This window comes from Bombina bombina, chromosome 1 (assembly GCF_027579735.1).
Source record: "Bombina bombina isolate aBomBom1 chromosome 1, aBomBom1.pri, whole genome shotgun sequence".
Classification (NCBI taxonomy): domain Eukaryota; kingdom Metazoa; phylum Chordata; class Amphibia; order Anura; family Bombinatoridae; genus Bombina; species Bombina bombina.
The window spans coordinates 858674714-858697964 of record NC_069499.1 but is presented as its reverse complement, the minus strand read 5'-3'; positions in this window follow the sequence as shown (position 1 = coordinate 858697964).

Genomic DNA, 23251 nt, shown 5'->3' with positions numbered 1-23251 from the left:
AGGTCCTCTCACATCGCCGCCACTCTATTAACATTTTTTAACCCCTAATCTGCAGACCGCACACCGCTGCCACCTACGTTATCCCTATGAACCCCTAATCTGCTGCCCCTAACACCGCCGACCCCTATATTATATTTATTAATCCCTAATCTGCCGCCCCCAACGTGTCCCCCACCTACCTACAATTATTAACCCCTAATCTGCCGACCAGATCTCACCGCTACTATAATAAAGTTATTAACCTCTAACACTAACACCCCCCTAAGTTAAATATAATTTTTATCTAACGAAATAAATTAACTATTATTAAATAAATTATTCCTATTTAAAGCTAAATACTTACCTGTAAAATAAACCCTTATATAACTACAATATAAATTATAATTATATTGTAGCTATTTTAGGATTAATATTTATTTTACAGGCAACTTTGTAATTATTTTAAACATCTCTGATGAAGCGCATGTGCCCATGCGCGAAACGCGTAAGATAGGAGCTTACCTGACATGTTGAAGCCTGCTCCAAAATAAACTCTTACTATTGACTACAGGACTCAGCCTCCTTTTTCCTCATTCTGTAATTATTTTAACCAGGTACAATAGCTATTAAATAGTTCATAACTATTTAATAGTTACCTAGTTAAAATAATTACAAAATTACCTGTAAAATAAATCCTAACCTAAGTTACAATTAAACCTAATACTACACTAGCAATAAATAAATTAAATAGAATACCTACAATTATCTACAGTTAAACCTAACACTACACTATCAATAAATTAATTAAATAAAATACCTACAATTATCTACAATTAAACCTAACACTACACTATCAATAAATTAATTAAATAAAATACCTGCAATTATCTACAATTAAACCTAACACTACACTATCAATAAATTAATTAAATAAAATACCTACAAATTACTACAATAAAATAAACTAACTAAAGTACAAAAAATAAAAAAGAACTAAGTTCTGCCTACACTTATTAACCCCTAATCTGCCGAGCGGACCACACCGCTACTATAATAAAGTTATTAACCCCTAATCCGCCTCACTCCCGCCTCAATAACCCTATAATAAATAGTATTAACCCCTAATCTGCCCTCCCTAACATCACCGACACCTAACTTCAAGTATTAACCCCTAATATGCCGATCGAAGCTCACCGCTATTCTAATACATTTTTTAACCCCTAAAGCTAATTTTAACCCTAACCCTAACACCCCCTAAGTTAAATATAATTTTATTCTAACGAAATAAATTAACTCTTATTAAATAAATTATTCCTATTTAAATCTAAATACTTACCTGTAAAATAAACCCTAATATAGCTACAACATAAATTTTAATGATATTATAGCTATTTAGGATTAATATTTATTTTACAGGCAACTTTGTATTTATTTTAACCAGGTACAATAGCTATTAGATAGTTAAGAACTATTTAATAGCTAAAATAGTTAAAATAATTACAAAATTACCTGTAAAATAAATCCTAACCTAAGTTACAATTAAACCTAACACTACACTATCAATAAATTAATTAAATACAATTCCTACAAATAAATACAATTAAATAAACTAACTAAAGTACAAAAAATAAAAAAGAACTAAGTTGCAAAAAATAAAAAAATATTTACAAACATTAGAAAAATATTACAACAATTTTAAACTAATTACACCTACTCTAAGCCCCCTAATAAAATAACAAAGACCCCCAAAATAAAAAAATGCCCTACCCTATTCTAAATTAAAAAAAAGTTCAAAGCTCTTTTACCTTACCAGCCCTGAAAAGGGCCCTTTGCGGGGCATGCCCCAAAGAATTCAGCTCTTTTGCCTGTAAAAAAAAAACATACAATACCCCCCCCAACATTACAACCCACCACCCACATACCCCTAATCTAACCCAAACCCCCCTTAAATAAACCTAACACTATGCCCCTGAAGATCTCCCTACCTTGTCTTCACCTCACCGGGTTCAGCGATTGGTCCAGAAGAGGGTCCGAAGTCTTTATCCAAGCAGCGGCTGAATAACTCCATCATCGGGCTGAAGTCGGAAGTCCATCATCGGGATGAAGTCTTCTATCAGGCTGCATCTTCAATCTTCTTTCTTCCGGAGCGGAGCGGAGCCATCTTCTTCCCAGCCGACGTGGATCCAACCTTTTCAATCGACGCCTACTCGCCGAATGACGGTTCCTTTAAATGACGTCATCCAAGATGGCGTCCCTCGAATTCCAATTGGCTGATAGGATTCTATCAGCCAATCGGAATTAAGGTAGGAATATTCTGATTGGCTGATGGAATCAGCCAATCAGATTCAAGTTCAATCCGATTGGCTGATCCAATCAGCCAATCAGATTGAGCTCGCATTCTATTGGCTGTTCCGATCAGCCAATAGAATGTGAGCTCAATCTGATTGGCTGATTGTGTTGGCTGAAGTGTTTAATGTAACATCACCCAAGCTCTGAAAAGTTATTATAAATGCACCCTCCACTTCTTAATTTAAAGCGCTTGATATGAAACATATATAATAAACTTCTTATATTTCATCATTGTCATTATTAGGATAAAGCTTTATTTAGTATTTATTTATAAGAATTAAGGAGCTGTCATTTTTATAGAGTGTTAGGGCAAGATTGCTCCTGCTCATGCTTTAACTTCACTAAGTAAAAAGTTTTCGCACAAGCGCTAACCTGACGCATGCAAAAAAAGCCAAAGGGATAGATTTAATAAGTGCCAGGTGGCCATGATTCCCTGTAGCGAATCATGTCTGTCCGACATTGCTAAATCATCAAGCTTATTAAAGGAACATTAAATACAGTAGAATTGTATAATTAACAAGTGCATAATAAAAAAAGACAATCCAACAAAGTCCCAAAGCCTGTGTACACGTGACATTTTTTGCTGTACAGCGGTCCCACTCCTTGCTCTCTCTTCCCCTCTCTTTTGCTGTGTCTCGCCCCCTTTGTTTTGCTCTCTCCCCCTCACTTTTGCTCTTTCTCTCTCCCCCCTCTTTTTCTCTCTCTCCCCCTCTCTTTTGTGCTCTTTCTCCCCCCCTCTCTTTTGCTCTCTCTCTCTCTCTCTCTCCCCCTTCTCTTTTGCTCTCTCTCTCCCCCTCTCTCATTGGTCTCTCTCTCCCCCCTCTCTTTTGCTCTCTCTCTCCCCACTCTCTTTTGCTCTCTCCCCCCTCTCTTTGCTCTCTCTCCCCCTCTCTTGCTCTATCTCTTCCCCCTCTCTTTTGCTCTCTCTCTCCCCCCTCTCTTGCTCTCTCTCTTCCCCCTCTCTTCTGTGCTCTCTATCTTCCCCCTCTCTTTTGCTTTCTCTCCCCCCTCTATGTTGCTCTCTCTCCACCCTCTCTTTTGCTCTCTCCCTCCTCTATTTTGCTCACTCTCTTCCCCCTCTCTTTCACTCTCTCCCCCTCTGTTTTGCTCTCTCTCCCCTCTCTTTTGCTCTCTATCTCTCCCCCTCTCTCTTGCTCTCTCTCTCACTCCCACTTTCTCTTGCTCTCTCTCTTACTCCCCCTCTCTTTTGCTCTCTCTCCCCCTCTCTTTTGCTCTCTCTCACCCCTCTCTTTTGATATCTCTCCCTTCTCTTTTACTCTCTCTCTCTCCCTCCCCCCTCTCTTTTGCTCTCTCTCTTTCTCCCCGTCTATTTTGCTCTCTCTCTCCCTCTCTTTTGCTCTCTCTCCCCCTCTCTTTTGCTCTCTCTACTCTCTCTTTTGCTCTCTCTCTCCTCTCTTTGCTCTCTCTCTCCTCTCTTTTGCTCTCCTCCCTTTTTTTTGCTCGCTCTCTCCCCCCCTCTCGTTTGCTCTCTCTCCCCCTCTCTTTTGCTCTCTCTATTTTGCTCTCTCTCTCCCCCTCTTTTTTGCTATCTATCTCTCCCCCTTCTCTTTTACATATATAAAGCTACCAAATCCCAAGCAAAACTATTTCAGAGTTTTTAAATGGATATATCAACTGGTCTACTTCACTAGGTGGAAAACTTTTAATGAAAAAGGACCATTTAAAAAAAAATATATAGATGTCCCGCACGTTATTTATATCTGTGTTATGTTGTTCCAATATACATTGTTTTTTTTAGATAATTTTTGATTTCAAGAATGTTAGGAATCATTACTTCTTTCCATTTTCTAAAAATCAAGTATCTGGTTGCTAATATAATCATATTTATATATTTTTTTGTGCTGTTGGTTTGAAGTCACCTCCCACATAAAAATTACCTGCACAGTACAAATAATATTTTATTGTATACTTTTACATTTATGACATTATGACATACCTAGAACTCTGCTGAATATAGCACATTTATTTTATTTCAACATTTGCAGAATAAATATATTATTCTGTTTATAGTGCAGTTTTGAAAAGAAATAACTGTTTCTTGTGCTTGGGCATATCCAATTTGCTGCCCTTTATTTTTTCTTAAAAGCCTCTTTTGCTCTCTCTCTCTCTCTCTCTCTCTCTCTCTCTCTCTCTCTCCTCCCTTCTCTTTTGCTCTCTATCTCTCCCCCTCTCATTTGCTCTCTCTCTCCCCCTCTTTATCTCTCTCTCCCCTCTCTTTTGTTCTCTCTCTCTTCCCCTCTCTTTTGCTCTCTCTCTCTCCCCCTCTTTCTCTCTCTCTCTCTCTCTCTCTCTCTCTCTCTCTCTCTCTCTCTCTCTCTCTCTCTCTCTCTCTCTCTCTCTCTCTCTCCCCTCCTCTCTCTTGCTCTCTCTCTCTCTCTCTCTTTCCCCTCTCCCCCTCTCTTTTGATCTCTCTCCCCTCTCTTTTACTCTCTCTCTCTCTCTCTCTCTCTCCCCCTCTCTTTCTCCCCCTCTCTTTTGTTCTCTCTCTCTCTCTCCCTCTTTTTTGCTCTCTTTCTCCCCCTCTCTTCTGCTCTCTTTCTTCTCTCTCTTTTGCTCTCTCTCTCCTCTCTTTTGTTCTCCCTCCCCTCTCTTTTGCTCTCTCTTCCCCTCTCTTTTGCTCTTTCTCCCCTCTCTTTTTGCTCTCTCTACCCCTCTTTTGCTCTCTCTAATTTCTCTTTTGCACTCTCTCTCTAACGACCACACCCAATCACACCGGCCATGCCCACCCCATCACAACCGCTCTTACCCGCCCCAGCACCAGCTATGCCCGCTGCCGCTGGCCCCACTCACTCCCACCTACCGTTCTCGCACTCGGCAGACAGCAGATCTGTTTCAAGGCCAGGTGTGTTTGTCCTCGCACTGCCTCTACTGTGCATGACAGCTTCGGACAAACACACTTGGCCTTTTATATTATAGGATAAGCAGTAGATTTTTTTCTGACAAATGTATTTTTTCCAAATTTGCTGGCCCCCTGTATCATTTGACAAAAATCATCCAATCACAGACTAGTACACATATACCATGTACACATGCTCATTAGGTGCTTCAGAAAGTGTGTATATAAAAATAATATGCAACAGAATATGGATAATGGAAGTAAATTGGAAAGTTTCCTAAAACTGTATGTTCTGTCTGAATCATGAAAGTTTAATTTTAAGAAATCTCTCACACCTATATTACGAGTTTTGCATTAACAGGGGTGTGGTGCTAACGAGCAGTTTATGCTCACTTGCAGACAGCGCTGGTATTACGGGCTTTTACAAACCCGGCGTTAGCCACAAAAAAAGTGAGCGAAGAGCAAAATTTAGCTCCACATCTCATCGCAATACCAGCTCTGCTTACGTTAGCGATAAGCAGGTAAAACGTGCTTGTGCACGATTTCCCATAGGAATCAATGGGGGAGAGCCAACTGAAAAAAAAAAAAAGCAGCGTAAAGCTCAAAACGCAGCCCCATTGATTCCTATGGGGAAATAAAAGTTTTGTCTACACATAACATCCTAACATGAACCCCAAGTCTAAATACCCCTAATCTTAAACTTATTAACCCCTAATCTGTTGCCCCTGACATCGCTGACACCTGCATTATATTATTAACCTCTAATCTGCCGCTCCGGACACCGCCGCCACCTTCATTATACTTATGAACCCCTAAACTGCTGCTCCCAACATCGTGGACACCTACATTTTATTTATTAACCCCTAAGCTGCCGCCCCCTATGTCGCTGCAACCTAACTACATTTATTAACCCCTAATCTGCTTCCCCCAACGTCACCTCCACTTTAATAAAGTTATTAACCCCTAAATCTAAGTCTAACCCTAACCCTAACACCCCCCTAACTTAAATCTAAATAAAATTACTACAATTAACTAAATAATTCCTATTTAAAACTAAATACTTACCTATAAAATAAACCCTAAGCCTTATTTTACAGGCAACTTTGTATTTATTTTAACTAGGTACAATAGTTATTAACTATTTAATAACTACCTAGTTAAAATAAAGACAAAAGTACTTAAAATAAAAAAAGTTAAATAAAACCTAACCTAAGTTACACTAACACCTAACACTACACTATAATTAAATTAATTACCTAAACTAAATACAATTAATTACAATTAAATAAAATTATCTAAAGTACGAAAAAAATAAAACACTAAATTACAGAAAATAATCCTCTTCCAACGACTGCCGACGACTGAATGAAGGTTCCTTTAGATGGTGTCCCTTCAATTCCGATTGGCTGATAGAATTCTAGCAGCCAATCGGAATTAAGTTAGGAAAAATCCTATTGGCTGATTTTGTTTTACAGGTAAAAGAGCTGATTAGTTTGGGGCAATGCCCTGCAAAAGGCCCTTTTGAGGGCTATTTGTAATTTAGTGTAGAGTAGGGCTTTTTTTATTAGTTTTTTTTTTAATTTTGTAAAGGGGATTAGAGTAGGTGTAATTAGTTTAAAAATCTTGTAATTATTTTATTATTTTCTGAAATTTAGTGGGTGGGGTTTCATACTTTAGATAATTTTATTTAATTGTAATTAATTTATTTAATTTATTTAATTCATTTAATGTATTTAATTCATTTAATTTATTTAATTATAGTGTAGTGTTAGGTGTAATTGTAACTTAGGTTAGGTTTTATTTTACAGGTAAATTTGTCTTTATTTTAACTAGGTAGTTATTAAATAGTTAATAACTATTTAATAACTATTCTACCTAGTTAAAATAAATACAAAGTTGCCTGTAAAATAAAAATAAACCATAACGGCTAGATTTAGAGTTCTGCGGCCAAAGGGGTGCGTTAGCTACGCGTGCTTTTTTCCCCCCGCACCTTTTAAATACCACTGGTATTAAGAGTTCACAGAATGGCTGCGTTAGGCTCAATAAAAGGGAGCGTAGAGCATATTTACCGCCACTGCAACTCTAAATACCAGCGTTGTTTACGGACGCAGCCAGCTTCAAAAACGTGATCGTGCACGATTCCCCCATAGAAAACAATGGGGCCATTTGAGTTGAAAAAAAACCTAACACCTGCAAAAAAGCAGCGTTCAGCTCCTAACGTAGCCCCATTGTTTTCTATGGGGAAACACTTCCTAAGTCTGCACCTAACACTCTAACATGTACCCCGAGTCTAAACACCCCTAACCTTACACTTATTAACCCCTAATCTGCCGCCCCCGCTATCGCTGACCCCTGCATATTTTTTTTAACCCTTAATCTTCCGCTCCGTACACCGCCGCAACCTACATTATACCTATGTACCCCTAATCTGCTGCCCCTAACACCGCCGACCCCTATATTATATGTATTAACCCCTAATCTGCCACCCCTGCTATCGCTGACCCCTGAATATTATTATTAACCCCTAATCTGCCGCTCCATACACCGCCGCAACCTACATTATACCTATGTACCCCTAATCTGCTGCCCCTAACACCGCCGACCCCTATATTATATGTATTAACCCCTAATCTGCCACCCCTGCTATTGCTGACCCCTGAATATTATTATTAACCCCTATTCTGCCGCTCCATACACCGCCGCAACCTACATTATACCTATGTACCCCTAATCTGCTGCCCCTAACACCGCCGACCCCTATATCATATTTATTAACCCCTAATCTGCCCCCCACAACGTCACCGCCAGCTACCTACAATAATTAACCCCTAATCTGCTGACTGGATCTCGCCGCTACTCTATAAATGGATTAACCCCTAAAGCTAAGTCTAACCCTAACACTAACATCCCCCTAAGTTATATATAATGTAAATCTAACAAAATAAATTAACTCTTATTATATAAATTATTCCTATTTAAAGCTAAATACCTACCTGTAAAATAAACCCTAATATAGCTACAATATAAATAATAATAATATTGTAGCTATTTTAGGATTAATATTTATTTTACAGGCAACTTTGTAATTATTTTAACCAGGTACAATAGCTATTAAATAGTTAATAACTATTTAATAGCTAAAATAGTTAAAATAATTACAAAATTACCTGTAAAATAAATCCTAACCTAAGTTACAATTAAACCTAACACTACACTATCAATAAATTAATTAAATACAATACCTACAAATAACTACAATGAAATAAACTAACTAAAGTACAAAAAATAAAAAAGAACTAAGTTACAAAAAATAAAAAAATATTTACAAACATAAGAAAAATCTTACAACAATTTTAAACTAATTACACCTACTCTAAGCCCCCTAATAAAATAACAAAGACCCCCAAAATAAAAAAAATGCCCTACCCTATTCTAAATTAAAAAAGTTCAAAGCTCTTTTACCTTACCAGCCCTGAAAAGGGCCATTTGCGAGGCATGCCCCAAATAATTCAGCTCTTTTGCCTGTAAAAAAAACATACAATACCCCCCCCAACATTACAACCCACCACCCACATACCCCTAATCTAACCCAAACCCCCCTTAAATAAACCTAACACTAAGCCCCTGAAGATCTTCCTACCTTATCTTCACCATGCCAGGTTCACCGATCCGTCCTCCGAAGTCTTGATCCAAGCCCAAGCGGGGGCTGGTGATCCATAATCTGGCTGAAGTCTTCTATTAAGCCGCGGCTGAAAAGGTCCAGAAGAGGCTCCAAAGTCTTCATCCAATCCGGGAAGAAGAGGAGATCTGGACCGGCAACCATCTTGATCCAAGCGGCATCTTCTATCTTCATCCGATGACGAACGGCTCCATCTTGAAGACCTTCAGCGCGGATCCATCTTCTTCTTCCGACGTCCAACTGAAGAATGAAGGTTCCTTTAAGGGACATCATCCAAGATGGCGTCCCTCGAATTCCGATTAGCCAATTAGATTAGCCAATTAGAATTAAGGTAGGAAAATTCTGATTGGCTGATGGAATCATCCAATCAGATTCAAGTTCAATCCGATTGGCTGATTGGATCAGCCAATCAGATTGAGCTTACATTCTATTGGCTGTTCCGATCAGCCAATAGAATGCGAGCTCAATCTGATTGGCTGATTGGATCAGCCAATCAGATTGAACTTGAATCTGATTGGCTGATTCCATCAGCCAGTCAGAATATTCCTACCTTAATTCCGATTGGCTGATAGAATCCTATCAGCCAATCGGAATTCGAGGGACGCCATCTTGGATGACGTCCCTTAAAGGAACCTTCATTCTTCAGTTGGACGTCAGCAGAAGAAGATGGATCCGCGCTGAAGGTCTTCAAGATGGAGCCGTTCGTCATCGGATGAAGATAGAAGATGCCGCTTGGATCAAGATGGTTGCCGGTCCGGATCTCCTCTTCTTCCCGGATAGGATGAAGACTTTGGAGCCTCTTCTGGACCTCTTCAGCCGTGGCTTGATAGAAGACTTCAGCCAGATTATGGATCACCAGCCCCCGCTTGGGCTTGGATCAAGACTTCGGAGGATGGATCGGTGAACCTGGCATGGTGAAGATAAGGTAGGAAGATCTTCAGAGGCTTAGTGTTAGGTTTATTTAAGGGGGGTTTGGGTTAGATTAGGGGTATGTGGGTGGTGGGTTGTAATGTTGGGGTTGGTATTGTATGTTTTTTTTACAGGCAAAAGAGCTGAATTATTTGGGGCATGCCCCGCAAATGGCCCTTTTCAGGGCTGGTAAGGTAAAAGAGCTTTGAACTTTTTAAATTTAGAATAATGTAGGGCATTTTTTTTATTTTGGGGGTCTTTGTTATTTTATTAGGGGGCTTTGAGTAGGTGTAATTAGTTTGAAATGGTTGTAATATTTTTCTAATGTTTGTAAATATTTTTTTATTTTTTGTAACTTAGTTCTTTTTTATTTTTTGTACTTTAGTTAGTTTATTTAATTGTAGTTATTTGTAGGTATTGTATTTAATTAATTTATTGATAGTGTAGTGTTAGGTTTAATTGTAGGTAATTGTAGGTAGTTATTTAATTTATTTATTGATAGTGTAGTGTTAGGTTTAATTGTAACTTAGGTTAGGATTTATTTTACAGGTAATTTTGTAATTATTTTAACTATTTTAGCTATTAAATAGTTATTAACTATTTAATAGCTATTGTACCTGGTTAAAATAATTACAAAGTTGCCTGTAAAATAAATATTAATCCTAAAATAGCTACAATATATTTATTATTTATATTGTAGCTATATTAGGGTTTATTTTACAGGTAAGTATTTAGCTTTAAATAGGATTAATTTATTTAATAAGAGTTAATTTATTTCGTTAGATTTAAATTATATTTAACTTAGGGGTGTTAGTGTTAGGGTTAGACTTAGCTTTAGGGGTTAATCCATTTATTAGAGTAGCGGCGAGATTCGGTCGGCAGATTAGGGGTTAATTATTGTAGGTAGCTGGCAGCGACGTTGTTGGGGGCGGCAGATTAGGGGTTAATAAATATAATATAGGGGTCGGCTGTGTTAGGGGCAGCAGATTGGGGTACATAGGTATAATGTAGGTTGCGGCGGTGTACGGAGCGGCAGATTAGGGGTTAATAAATATTATGTAGGGGTCGGCGGTATTAGGGGCAGCAGATTAGTGGTACATAGGGATAATGTAAGTGGCTGCGGTGTACGGAGCGGCAGATTAGGGGTTAAAAATTTTTTATAGAGTGGCGGCAATGTGGGGGGGCCTTGGTTTAGGTGTACATATGTAGTTTATGGGTGTTAGTGTACTTTAGAGCACAGTAGTTAAGAGCTTTATAAACCGGCGTTAGCCCAGAAAGCTCTTAACTACTGACTTTTTTTTCTGTGGCTGGAGTTTTGTCGTTAGATTTCTAACGCTTACTTCAGCCACGACTCTAAATACCGGCGTTAGAAAGATCCCATTTAAAAGATAGGATACGCAAATGGCGTAGGGGGATCTGCGGTATGGAAAAGTCGCGGCTGCAAAGTTAGCGTTAGACCCTTTCCTGACTGACTCCAAATACCAGCGGGCGGCCAAAACCAGCTTTAGGAGCCTCTAACGCTGGTTTTGATGGCTACCGCCCAACTCTAAATCTAGGCCTAAGATAGCTACAATGTAACTGTTAGTTATATTGTAGCTATCTTAAGGTTTATTTTATCGGTAAATATTTAGTTTTAAATAGGAATTATTTTGTTAATTGTAGTAATTTTATTTAGATTCATTTAAACTATATTTAAGTTAGGGGTTGTTAGGGTTAGAGTTAGACTTAGGTTTAGGGTTTAATAACTTTATTATAGTGGCGAAGACGTTGGGGGCAGCAGATTAAGGGTTAATAAATGTAGGTAAGTTGCGGCGATGTTAGGGCCGGCAGAATAGGGGTTAATAATATTTAACTAGTGTTTGCGATGCGGGAGTGCGGCGGATTAGAGGTTAATATATTTATTATAGTGGCTGCGAGGTCCGGTTCGGCAGAGGTTAAAATATTTATTTTATTGTTTGCGATGTGGGAGGGGGGGGGCTCGGTTTAGGGGTTAATAGGTAGTTTATGGGTGTTAGTGTACTTTTTAGCACTTTAGTTAAGAGTTTTATGCTACGGCATTGTAGTGTAAAATTCTTAACTACTGACTTTAAAATGCGGTACCAGGCTTGACAGGAGAGGCTGTACCGCTCACTTTTTGGCAGACTCATAATACCGGCGCTATACAAGTCCCTTTGAAAATATAGGATACGCAATTGATGTAAGTGGATTTGCGGTATTTCCGTGTCTGGCCAAAAAAGTGAGCAGTACACCTGTACCTTCAAGACTCGTAATACCAGCGGGCATTAAAAAACAGCGTTGGGACCTCTCAACGCTGTTTTTTTAACCCTAATGCAAGACTCATAATCTAGCCGTCCATTTTTGGCTATACTCACTAAGGGCTAGATTATGAGTAGTGCGCTAATTTTTACGTGAGCAAAAAGTGGTTTATTACAGCTATTTGCATGCATCAGAAATAAAGTGTGTATTCCAGATTGAAAGTAAACGTGTTCACTTATGCTCAATTGAATTTAATACTTGTCAGGTTGACTCGACTTCAGAGCCAGGGCCGGCTTTAACACAGGGCACAAGGGGCAGCTGCCCCGGGCCCAGTCTTTGTTGTGGGGCCCAAAGCAGCTGCCCCTTGAGCCCGGGCTGACAGTCATAACCAAATAAATAAATAAGACTTTGGGTCCTAGCGCTACTGATTGCCCGCTGCCTGCTGCTATTTAAAGGGCCACTGTAAGTAAATTTTTTCTATGCCTGTTACTAACTAACTACCCCAAATACGCTTTTTATCAATAGCATTTAATTAACATATCTCTACCGTATATCAGAAATCTTGTCTGCAAATTTAATTGTTTTCCACACCCACTCCGTGGGTATCCTTTGCTCTGTACCAATCCGTTTACAATACCTAGGTTTCAAAATGGCGCTTTAAACACAAAGTTATTGGTTTAAGTATTTTGAACACTCAATGCTGAAAATAGTGGGCAGGATAACGTGACATCATCGGCGAATAAAAGATATAACTTTTAGAACGTTATGAAACTTCGTTTTGGAGAAAATATAGGTCAGTAGGTTTTAATTAATGTTTATTAACTTTAATATGTTAGTTGTTTAGCTTAAAAATTATAACAGAAAGTAATCCTTTAAGGCAGATTGGTGGCCCAGCGTGTATCGCTACTTAATGTGAGCTATACTTATTTAGCACGGGATGTTTTAAGAGCAGGAATTAGGGGCAAGAATTTTCGCTAATTAATTTGAATAGACTGACGCTCAAGAGCCTATACAACGTTCTCCTGCCATTGTATATTGTAAGTAAAGCTGATGTCCAAAGTGAAGGGACCTGATATTTAGTGAATATATGTTATTTCCTACACTAGGTGAAATTAATGGTACACATGAAGATCCAGTGTCCTATAGCAAGATTTGAGGTTATGTTTTATAGTTTTTGTTAGGAAAAAAATAGGTTATTAATAGGGATGGGCAAATGTTTTTATATTTGAATTAGAATGTTAGAACAAATGTTATTGTAGAAATTCAATTTTCATAATAGAATGTTGACAAGAACGAATATTCTTAAAAATTCTATTATTGAATGTTATTTACAGTTTTTGAATGTCACTTTTGAATTGTAATGTTACTTTTGATATCAAATGTGATATTCAAATTCGAATGTCACATTCGAATTCGAATATTACATTTATTTAACACAGTTGTAGACTAGAAATGCTATTTCGAATTCAAATGCTACATTCAAATTTGAATGTAACATTTATACAACACAGTTGTATACTAAAAATACTTTTTCGAATTCGAAAGTCACATTCAAATTCGAATATTACATTTATAAAACACAGTATTAGGGCTCCATATACTAAGCAGTCAGCAAGCTACCCACAAAAAAATTTGCGTCAAAACTCGCACACTGATATGTACAAAACCGTCAACTATGTTCAAACCCGCATATTTAAAATTGCGAGCTTATTTATCCACCAAACCTCGCTACCTCTAAAAAATCTATTTATCCGCTTGCTACATTTTCCGCTCACACCTTGTTATTTTTGCTTCACACCTTTTAGGTGGCGGGAGAGATACAAAACCATAGGAAAGTCAATGTAGACGCCAGTCTAGACATATATAAAAGGCAGTAATATCAGCATTGTACTTACATTGTTGATTTCAGCATCTATGGAGACACTTCTGTATTTGCTTCTTCTCCGCGTGATGCAAATCGGGTCTAGAAGACAGAATACTGGAAATGTTGCTAATCGATTGGTTAGAAGAATGAGAGTTCATGTCCCCTATGTATTCCTTCCACGGGTTGGTTTGCACGGCCTTTCTGACTGAGAGATCATACAAAGATTCCGGCTTGATCATGAATCCATATGACACCTGTATCAAGAGATCAAAGATTATTTGGAGCCGATGACTGCTCGTTCACGAGCTATTCCAGGACTATTGAGACTATTAGCTGCATTGCATTTTCTGGCAACAGGCTCCTTTCAGGCGGTTTCTAGTATCATTATTGGAAGGAGTCAATCAGCTTTTTCACGTCACTTATCAAAAGTCATAGACGCTATAATGGTTATTTTTCCTCAATATCTTTGTTTGTCATCTTCCCCAGAAGAACGGCAATCTATAAAGTCAAATTTCTATAGGATGGCTGGGATGCCCAATGTTTTTGGGGCCATAGACTGTACCCATGTTGCAGTAAGACCACTTCAAACTTGTGAGGAGATCTATAGGAATAGAAAGTATTTCCATTCCTTGAATGCTCAGATAGTCTGTGAGCCCAACATGAGGATAATCAGTATCTGTTCAAACTACCCATGTCATGATTCTTACATTTTAAGGCAGACTGGCTTATACCGGAAGTTCAAGGACGGAGATATGCCTGAAGGATGGCTTCTAGGTAAGCATAACTGGCATCTAATTTGTCTTTTTTAATTCCCATGTACATCAATTGTGCCAAATTTGTCCACTGTAATTAAACTGTAATGTGTTGTATATTTTTAATTTGTATCGTATTAGTTATCAATCTTTATTATTATTTTTAGAGTAATATTTATATTTTTTTGTCCTATTAGGGGATGAAGGGTACTAATGTACAGAATGGCTGTTAACTCCCTATAACAACCCACAGACCAGAAATCAAGTACGTTTCAATGAAGCACATCGATCTACCAGGGGGATAATTGAGAGGACTTTCGGTCTTTTCGGTCTTTTGAAAATGCGGTTCGATGTCTTGATTGTTCTGGCGGCGCTATGCAGTATGCACCTGAAAAAGTCACAAGAATTATATTGGTTTGCTGCATACTGCACAATATAGCAATTAAAAGAGGCTGCCAATTAGAGGAAGAAAATACCATACATGCTGATGATTGTGCCGAAGACATATGTATAGAACAACCTAATAGGTGTGGTATGGCGACAAGGGACATGGTTTCAGAACATTTTTTTGATGAATACATTTTATGTCTTAAGTTGATTAATAAAAAAAATAATTTACTTTATTAAAGTTCCATCAACTATTTTTTTTAAATTTAAAATATAATATGATGTAAGAGAACATCTTAAAGACAAAAAATTATGTTTCTCATCAAAAGACAATAAAAGGTGACAAATATTGGTATTACAAATAAAAGCAAAAAATTATAATTTTAATTTATACTTAAGGGTATTAAAAATCACTGTGGATAAACATATAATTAAATCAAGTTGTTGCTATTAAATTATCAATGGTTTTAAATAGTAATTATAAATGAAGTTTATGATAAAAGTCATAAAAAAATTGGTGGACAATATATTGTCTTTGTGACATCACACTACTGTCTATAGCTTCTATAAATCTTTTACATAATGTGATTTGTTTAATTTAATCCCTCAATAGCTGGTGTTAATCAATTGTACTGTCTCATTGAATTGTAGATTTACAAATCGATAGTCTATTCAAAAGTAAAAGTTTCTGTTTTCAGATAGGATTTGTAATTTAAAACAGCTGTTCCAAAGACTTTGACAAGGTAATTTTCTTTGTTTTATTGTAATCTAAAGTTTTAACAGCTCCTAGTTTGGGCCATATTCAAATTCAAAAATCCTTGAGGGCTTACTCTTAGCACTTTTATTTTTATTTTTATTAACTTAGGCCTAGATTTAGAGTTTTGTCGGTAACGACCCGCGTAGCTAACGCTGGCTTTTTTCTGGCCGCACCTTTTAAATACCTCTGGTATTGAGAGTTCACAGAATGGCTGCGTTAGGCTCCAAAAAGGGAGCGTACAGGCATATTTACCGCCACTGCAACTCTCAATACCAGAGTTGCTTACGGACGCGGCCAGCTTCAAAAACGTGCTTGTGCACGATTCCCCCATAGAAAACAATGGGGCTGTTTGAGCTGAAAAAAAACCTAACACCTGCAAAAAAGCTGCGTTCAGCTCCTAACGCAGCCCCATTGTTTCCTATGGGGAAACACTTCCTACGTCTGCACCTAACACTCTAACATGTACCCTGAGTCTAAACACCCCTAACCTTACACTTATTAACCCCTAATCTGCTGCCCCTGCTATCGCTGAACCCTGCATATTATTTTTAACCCCTAATCTCCGTACACCCCCGCCACCTACATTATCCCTATGTACCCCTAATCTGCTGCCCTAACATCGTCAACCCCTATATTATATTTATTAACCCCTAATCTGCCGACCGGATCTGAGTGCTACTATAATAAATGTATTAACCCCTAATCCGCCTCACTCCCGCCTCAATAACCCTATAATAAATAGTATTAACCCCTAATCTGCCCTCCCTAACATTGCCGACACCTAACTTCAAGTATTAACCCCTAATCTGCCGACAGGAGCTCACCGCTACTCTAATAAATTTTTTAACCCCTAAAGCTAAGTCTAACTTTAACCCTAACACCCCCTAAATTAAATATAATTTAAATCTAACGAAATAAATTAACTCTTATTAAATAAATTATTCCTATTTAAAGCTAAATACTTACCTGTAAAATAAGCCCTAATATAGCTACAATATAAATTATAATTATATTATAGCTATTTTAGGATTTATATTTATTTTACAGGTAACTTTGTATTTATTTTAACCAGGTACAATAGCTATTAAATAGTTAAGAACTATTTAATAGCTAAAATAGTTACAAAATTACCTGTAAAATAAATCCTAATCTAAGTTGCAATTAAACCTAACACTACACTATCAATAAATTAATTAAATAAAATACCTACAATTATCTACAATTAAACCTAACACTACACTATCAATAAATTAATTAAATACAATTCCTACAAATAACTACAATTAAATAAACTAACTAAAGTACAAAAAATAAAAAAGAACTAAGTTACAAAAAATAAAAAAATATTTACAAACATTAGAAAAAAATTACAACAATTTTAAACTAATTACACCTACTCTAAGCACCCTAATAAAATAACAAAGACCCCCAAAATAAAAAAAATGCCCTACCCTATTCTAAATTACAAAAGTTCAAAGCTCTTTTACCTTACCAGCCCTGAGCAGGGCCCTTTGTGGGGCATGCCCCAAGAAATTCAGCTCTTTTGCCTGTACAAAAGCACATACAATACCCCCCCCAACATTACAACCCACCACCCACATACCCCTAATCTAACCTAAACCCCCCTTAAATAAACCTAACACTAAGCCCCTGAAGATCTTCCTACCTTATCTTCACCTCACTGTGTATCACCGATCGGTCCTGGCTCCAAAATCTTCATCCAACCCAAGTGGGGGCTAGACATCCATCATCCGGCAGCTGAAGAGGTCCAGAAGAGGCTCCAAAATCTTCATCCTATCCGGGAAGAAGAGGCGATCCAGACCGGCAACCATCTTGATCCAAGCGGCATCTTCTATCTTCATCCGATGAGGACCGGCTCCATCGTGAAGACCTCCAGCGCGGATCAATCTTCTTCCGACGACGTCCAACTGAAGAATGACGGTTCCTTTAAGGGACGTCATCCAAGATGGCGTCCCTCGAATTCCGATTGGCTGATAGGATTCTATCAGCCAATCGGAATTAAGGTAGGAAAATTCTGATTGGCTGATGGAATCAGCCAATCAGATTCAAGTTCAATCCGATTGGCTGATCCGATCAGCCAATCAGATTGAGCTTGCATTCTATTGGCTGTTCCGATCAGCCAATAGAATGCAAGCTCAATCTGATTGGCTGATCGGATCAGCCAATCGGATTGAACTTTATTCTGATTGACTGATTCTATCAGCCAATCAGAATTTTCCTACCTTAATTCCGATTGGCTGATAGAATCCTATCAGCCAATCGGAATTCGAGGGATGCCATCTTGGATGACGTCCCTTAAAGGAACCGTCATTCTTCAGTTGGACGTTGTCAGAAGAAGATTGATCTGCGCTGGAGGTCTTCACGATGTTGCCGGTCCTCATCGGATGAAGATAAAAGATGCCGCGTGGATCAAGATGGTTGCCGGTCTGGATCGCCTCTTCTTCCCGGATAGGATGAAGATTTTAGAGCCTCTTCTGGACCTCTTCAGCCGCCGGATGATGGATGTCTAGCCCCCGCTTGGGTTGGATGAAGATTTTGGAGCCAGGACCGATCGGTGATACCCGGTGAGGTGAAGATAAGGTAGGAAGATCTTCAGGGGCTTAGTGTTAGATTTATTTAAGGGGGGTTTGGGTTAGATTAGGGGTATGTGGGTGGTGGGTTGTAATGTTGGGGGGGGTATTGTATGTGTTTTTGTACAGTCAAAAGAGCTGAATTTCTTGGGGCATGCCTCGCAAAGGGCCCTGTTCAGGGCTGGTAAGGTAAAAGAGCTTTGAACTTTTGTAATTTAGAATAGGGTAGGGCATTTTTTTATTTTGGGGGTCTTTTTTATTTTATTAGGGGGCTTAGAGTAGGTGTAATTAGTTTAAAATTGTTGTAATTTTTTTCTAATGTTTGTAAATATTTTTTTATTTTTTGCAACTTAGTTCTTTTTTATTTTTTGTACTTTAGTTAGTTAATTTAATTGTATTTATTTGTAGGAATTGTATTTAATTAATTTATTGATAGTGTAGTGTTAGGTTTAATTGTAGATAATTGTAGGTATTGTATTTAATTAATTTATTGATAGTGTAGTGTTAGGTTTAATTGTAACTTAGGTTAGGATTTATTTTACAGGTAATTTTGTAATTATTTTAACTATTTTAGCTATTAAATAGTTCTTAACTATCTAATAGCTATTGTACCTGGTTAAAATAAATACAAAGTTGCCTGTAAAATAAATATTAATCCTAAATAGCTATAATATAATTATAATTTATGTTGTAGCTATATTAGGGTTTATTTTACAGGTAAGTATTTAGATTTAAATAGGAATAATTTATTTAATAAGAGTTAATTTATTTAGTTAGAATAAAATTATATTTAACTTAGGGGGTGTTAGGGTTAGGGTTAAAATTAGCTTTAGGGGTTAAAAAATGTATTAGAATAGCGGTGAGCTTCGATCGGCATATTAGGGGTTAATACTTGAAGTTAGGTGTCGGTGATGTTAGGGAGGGCAGATTAGGGGTTAATACTATTTATTATAGGGTTATTGAGGCGGGAGTGAGGCGGATTAGGGGTTAATAACTTTATTATAGTAGCGGTGTGGTCCGCTCGGCAGATTAGGGGTTAATAAGTGTAGGCAGGTGGAGGCGACGTTGAGGGGGGCAGATTAGGGGTTAATAAATATAATATAGTGGTCGGCGGTGTTAGGGGCAGCAGATTAGGGGTACATAGCTATAATGTAGCTGGCGGCAGCGTGTGGACGGCAGATTAGAGGTTAATAATTATATGCAGGGGTCAGCGATAGCGGGGGCGGCAGATTAGGGGTTAAAAAATATAATATAGGGCTTGGCCTAGGGGTACATAGGGATAATGTAGTTGGCGGCAGTGTACGGAGCGGAAGATTAGGGGTTAAAATTTTTTATAGAGTGGCGGCGATGTCGGGGGCCTCGGTTTAGGTGTACATAGGTAGTTAATGGGTGTTAGTGTACTTTAGAGCACAGTAGTTAAGAGCTTTATGAACCGGCGTTAGCCAAGAAAGCTCTTAACTACTGAATTTTTCTGCGGCTGGAGTTTTGTCGTTAGATTTCTAATGCTCACTTCAGACACGACTCTAAATACCTTAGTTAGAAAGATCCCATTGAAACGATAGGATACGCAATTGACATAAGGGGATCTGCGGTATGGGAAAGTCGTGGCTGAAAAGTGAGCGTTAGACCCTTTCCTGACTGACTCCAAATACCGGCGGTAGCCTAAAACCAGCGTTAGGAGCCTCTAACGCTGGTTTTCACGGCTACCGCCAAACTCTAAATCTAGGCCTTAGCTTTCTGTTCAATAGTTTTTGAAGTTCTGTTGTCTCATATAGATTAAACATTGTCATCGTACATATATATTTATGTAACATTAATCCAATTAGCTTTATGTAGGAATCAAATATTGACAATAGTTGTGCTACAAATTGAAAATAAAGAAAGTCAAAACATTTGTCAAAAAATAATGCAATAAAAATTGCAAAACTTACAAAGAATACTAAAAAAAATAAAAAAATTTAAAAACGTACTGTAAACTAAAATAAATTATAATATATATACGTATGTAATGCTGAATTAGTTACGAAACAACATTTTATTTTCAAGTAACTATAAACATAAAAGCAATTTATGTAAAATTAATAATTTACTCCTATTAACATTAATTCTTAGTTCTATTGTTAATCTTTCATTCCTGTTTTATTTATGAAGTTAGAAATATAATAATTAGTATTTGATAATAGGAGTAAATTATACATTTTTCACAAATGTCATGCTGTTTACACGAATGACATTGACTTTATTAAACCTTTCAACATAAATGTAAGATTTTTTTATTATTGAACATTCTATTAATTTTCTTTGTTTACAAACAATAAAAAAATACATAAATCGAAATATATATTATATTTTAACATTTTCATTTTTTGTTGCTACATATCGCTATCATTGCGCTAATGATTGACTTAATGATTAATGACGTCATCGTCAAGCATGTTGTGTCCTAAACCTTTTGGTGCTGGTGAATTAGTAATATTAGTTTATGCGATGGATAAATATTTTCCAAAATATATTGAGGGTGTAAGGGCAGTGAAACAGGAATGCTGTGACAAAATTATATACGAGATGCTGAGAAGAATGCATCGTATTTCAAAAATTAAAAGAACAAGACGATAATGTCTTCGAAAATATAGTGACTTGAAGATAAGGGAACCTAAGTACTATAAATCTATTAGAAGATTGATAAGGACATGTAAGTATAATCTATCTGTATATATATATATATATATATATATATATATATATATATATATATATATTAATATTTTGTATATTATTTTTTTTCTTGTAATAGAAACAGATAATGTAATTTGAACTGCATCATCATTGACAATTAATCTACAATCTTATTTTTATTTTTAATTTAGAAGAATGTGATATTGCTGATTATTAAAATCATTAGAGTATCAAATTATATAAATGGTTATAGTTGGATGCTCTATCATAATCCTTACACAATAAAATTGTGTTTAGTGTCACTTTAATCTATGTTTATAATCAACAGAATAAAAAAAATTGACTGTCAGAGAACACTAAACCGAAATTTGTAGATTATAAGTATCAACTAATGTAAGCATGCTGAACATTGTTAGTAGATGATTTCAATTTTAGTTATCCTGAAAAAAGGAGCATGTTTAAAGGGACACCAAACATTTTTTTTTATTCCCTGATTCAGAAACACCATTCAATTTTAAGACACTTCCTAATTTACTACTTTTAACAATTTTTATTTGTTCTATAGCTATATTTATTTAAAATAAATGAATGTGATGCATAGGAACAGGCCAATTTTTGTTTGTGAACCTTTCTTGCTTATTGGTTGGTAAATAGAAGCCTCTGATAAGCAAGCACTATCCATGTGGCTGAGCAAAACATGGTCTGGCTGCTAAGATTTACATTATTGCTCTTAAAAAGAATATATCAAGTTAAACTAGAGAAAATATTGGTAATTGTAGTAAATTAGAAACTGTATTACAATGACATGCTCTATCCGAATCAGGAAAGAAGACAATTTGGTTGAGCGGCACTTTAACAATGTTAGTATATTATAGTTTACAAACGGCTAGATTACAAGTTTTGCAGTATGGGTGAAAAAGCAGCATTAAGGCTCTTTTTCACTACTGCTGGTATTACGAGTCTTCCAGGTTTAGGGGCACTGCACACTTTTTTGGCCTTAACGCAACGTAATTACCGCAGCTTTCAAAAAGTCCTTTTTCAATGGGACTTCCATAGTGCCGGTATTACGAGTCTGCCTGGGAAGCCAAAAAGTGAGCGGTACACCCTATACCATCAAGATCAATACCGTAAACTGAAAGTCAGTAGTTATGAGTTTTACGCTACAAAGCTGTAGCATAAAACTCTTAACTAAAGTGCAAAAAAGTACACTAACACCCATAAACTACCGATTAACCCCTAAACCAAGGCCCTCCCACATCACAAACACTAAATAAAATTATTAACCCCTAATCTGCTGCTCCGGACATCACCGCCACTAGAATAAACATATTAACCCCTAAACTGCTGCACTCATGCCTCGCAAACACTAGTTAAATATTATTAACCCCTAGTCTGCTGTCCCTAACATCGCCGCAACCTACATTACAGTTATTAACCCCTAATCTGCCTCCCCCAATGTCGCCGCCACTATACCAAAGTTATTAACCCCTAAACCTAAGTCTAACCCTAACCCTAACACCCACTAACTTAAATATAATTAAAATAAATCTAAATAAAACTTACTATCATTACCTAAATAATTCCTATTTAAAACTAAATACTTACCTGTAAAATAAACCCTAAGCTAGCTACAATATAACTAATAGTTACATTGTATCTAGCCTAGAGTTTATTTTTATTTTACAGGCAAGTTTGTATTTATTTTAACTAGGTAGAATAGTTAGTAAATAGTTATTAACTATTTACTAACTACCTAGCTAAAATAAATACAAATTTACTTGTAAAATAAAACCTAACCTGTCTTACACTAACACCTAACCTTACACTACAATTAAATCAATGAACTCAATTAAATACATTTACCTAAATTACAAAATAAAACAAAACACTAAATTACACAAAATAAAAAAAGAAATGATCAGATATTTAAACTAATTACAACTAATCTAATAGTCCTATCAAAATAAAAAAGCCCCCCCCCCAAAATAAAAAAAACCCTAGCCTAAACTAAACTACCAATAGCCCTTAAAGGTTCTTTTGCGGGGCATTGCCCCAAAGAAATCAGCTCTTTTACCTGTAAAAAAATACAAACACCCACCAACAGTAAAACCCACCACCCACACAACCAACCCCACAAATAAAATCCTAATCTAAAAAACCTAAGATCCTTATTGCCCTGAAAAGGGCATTTGGAT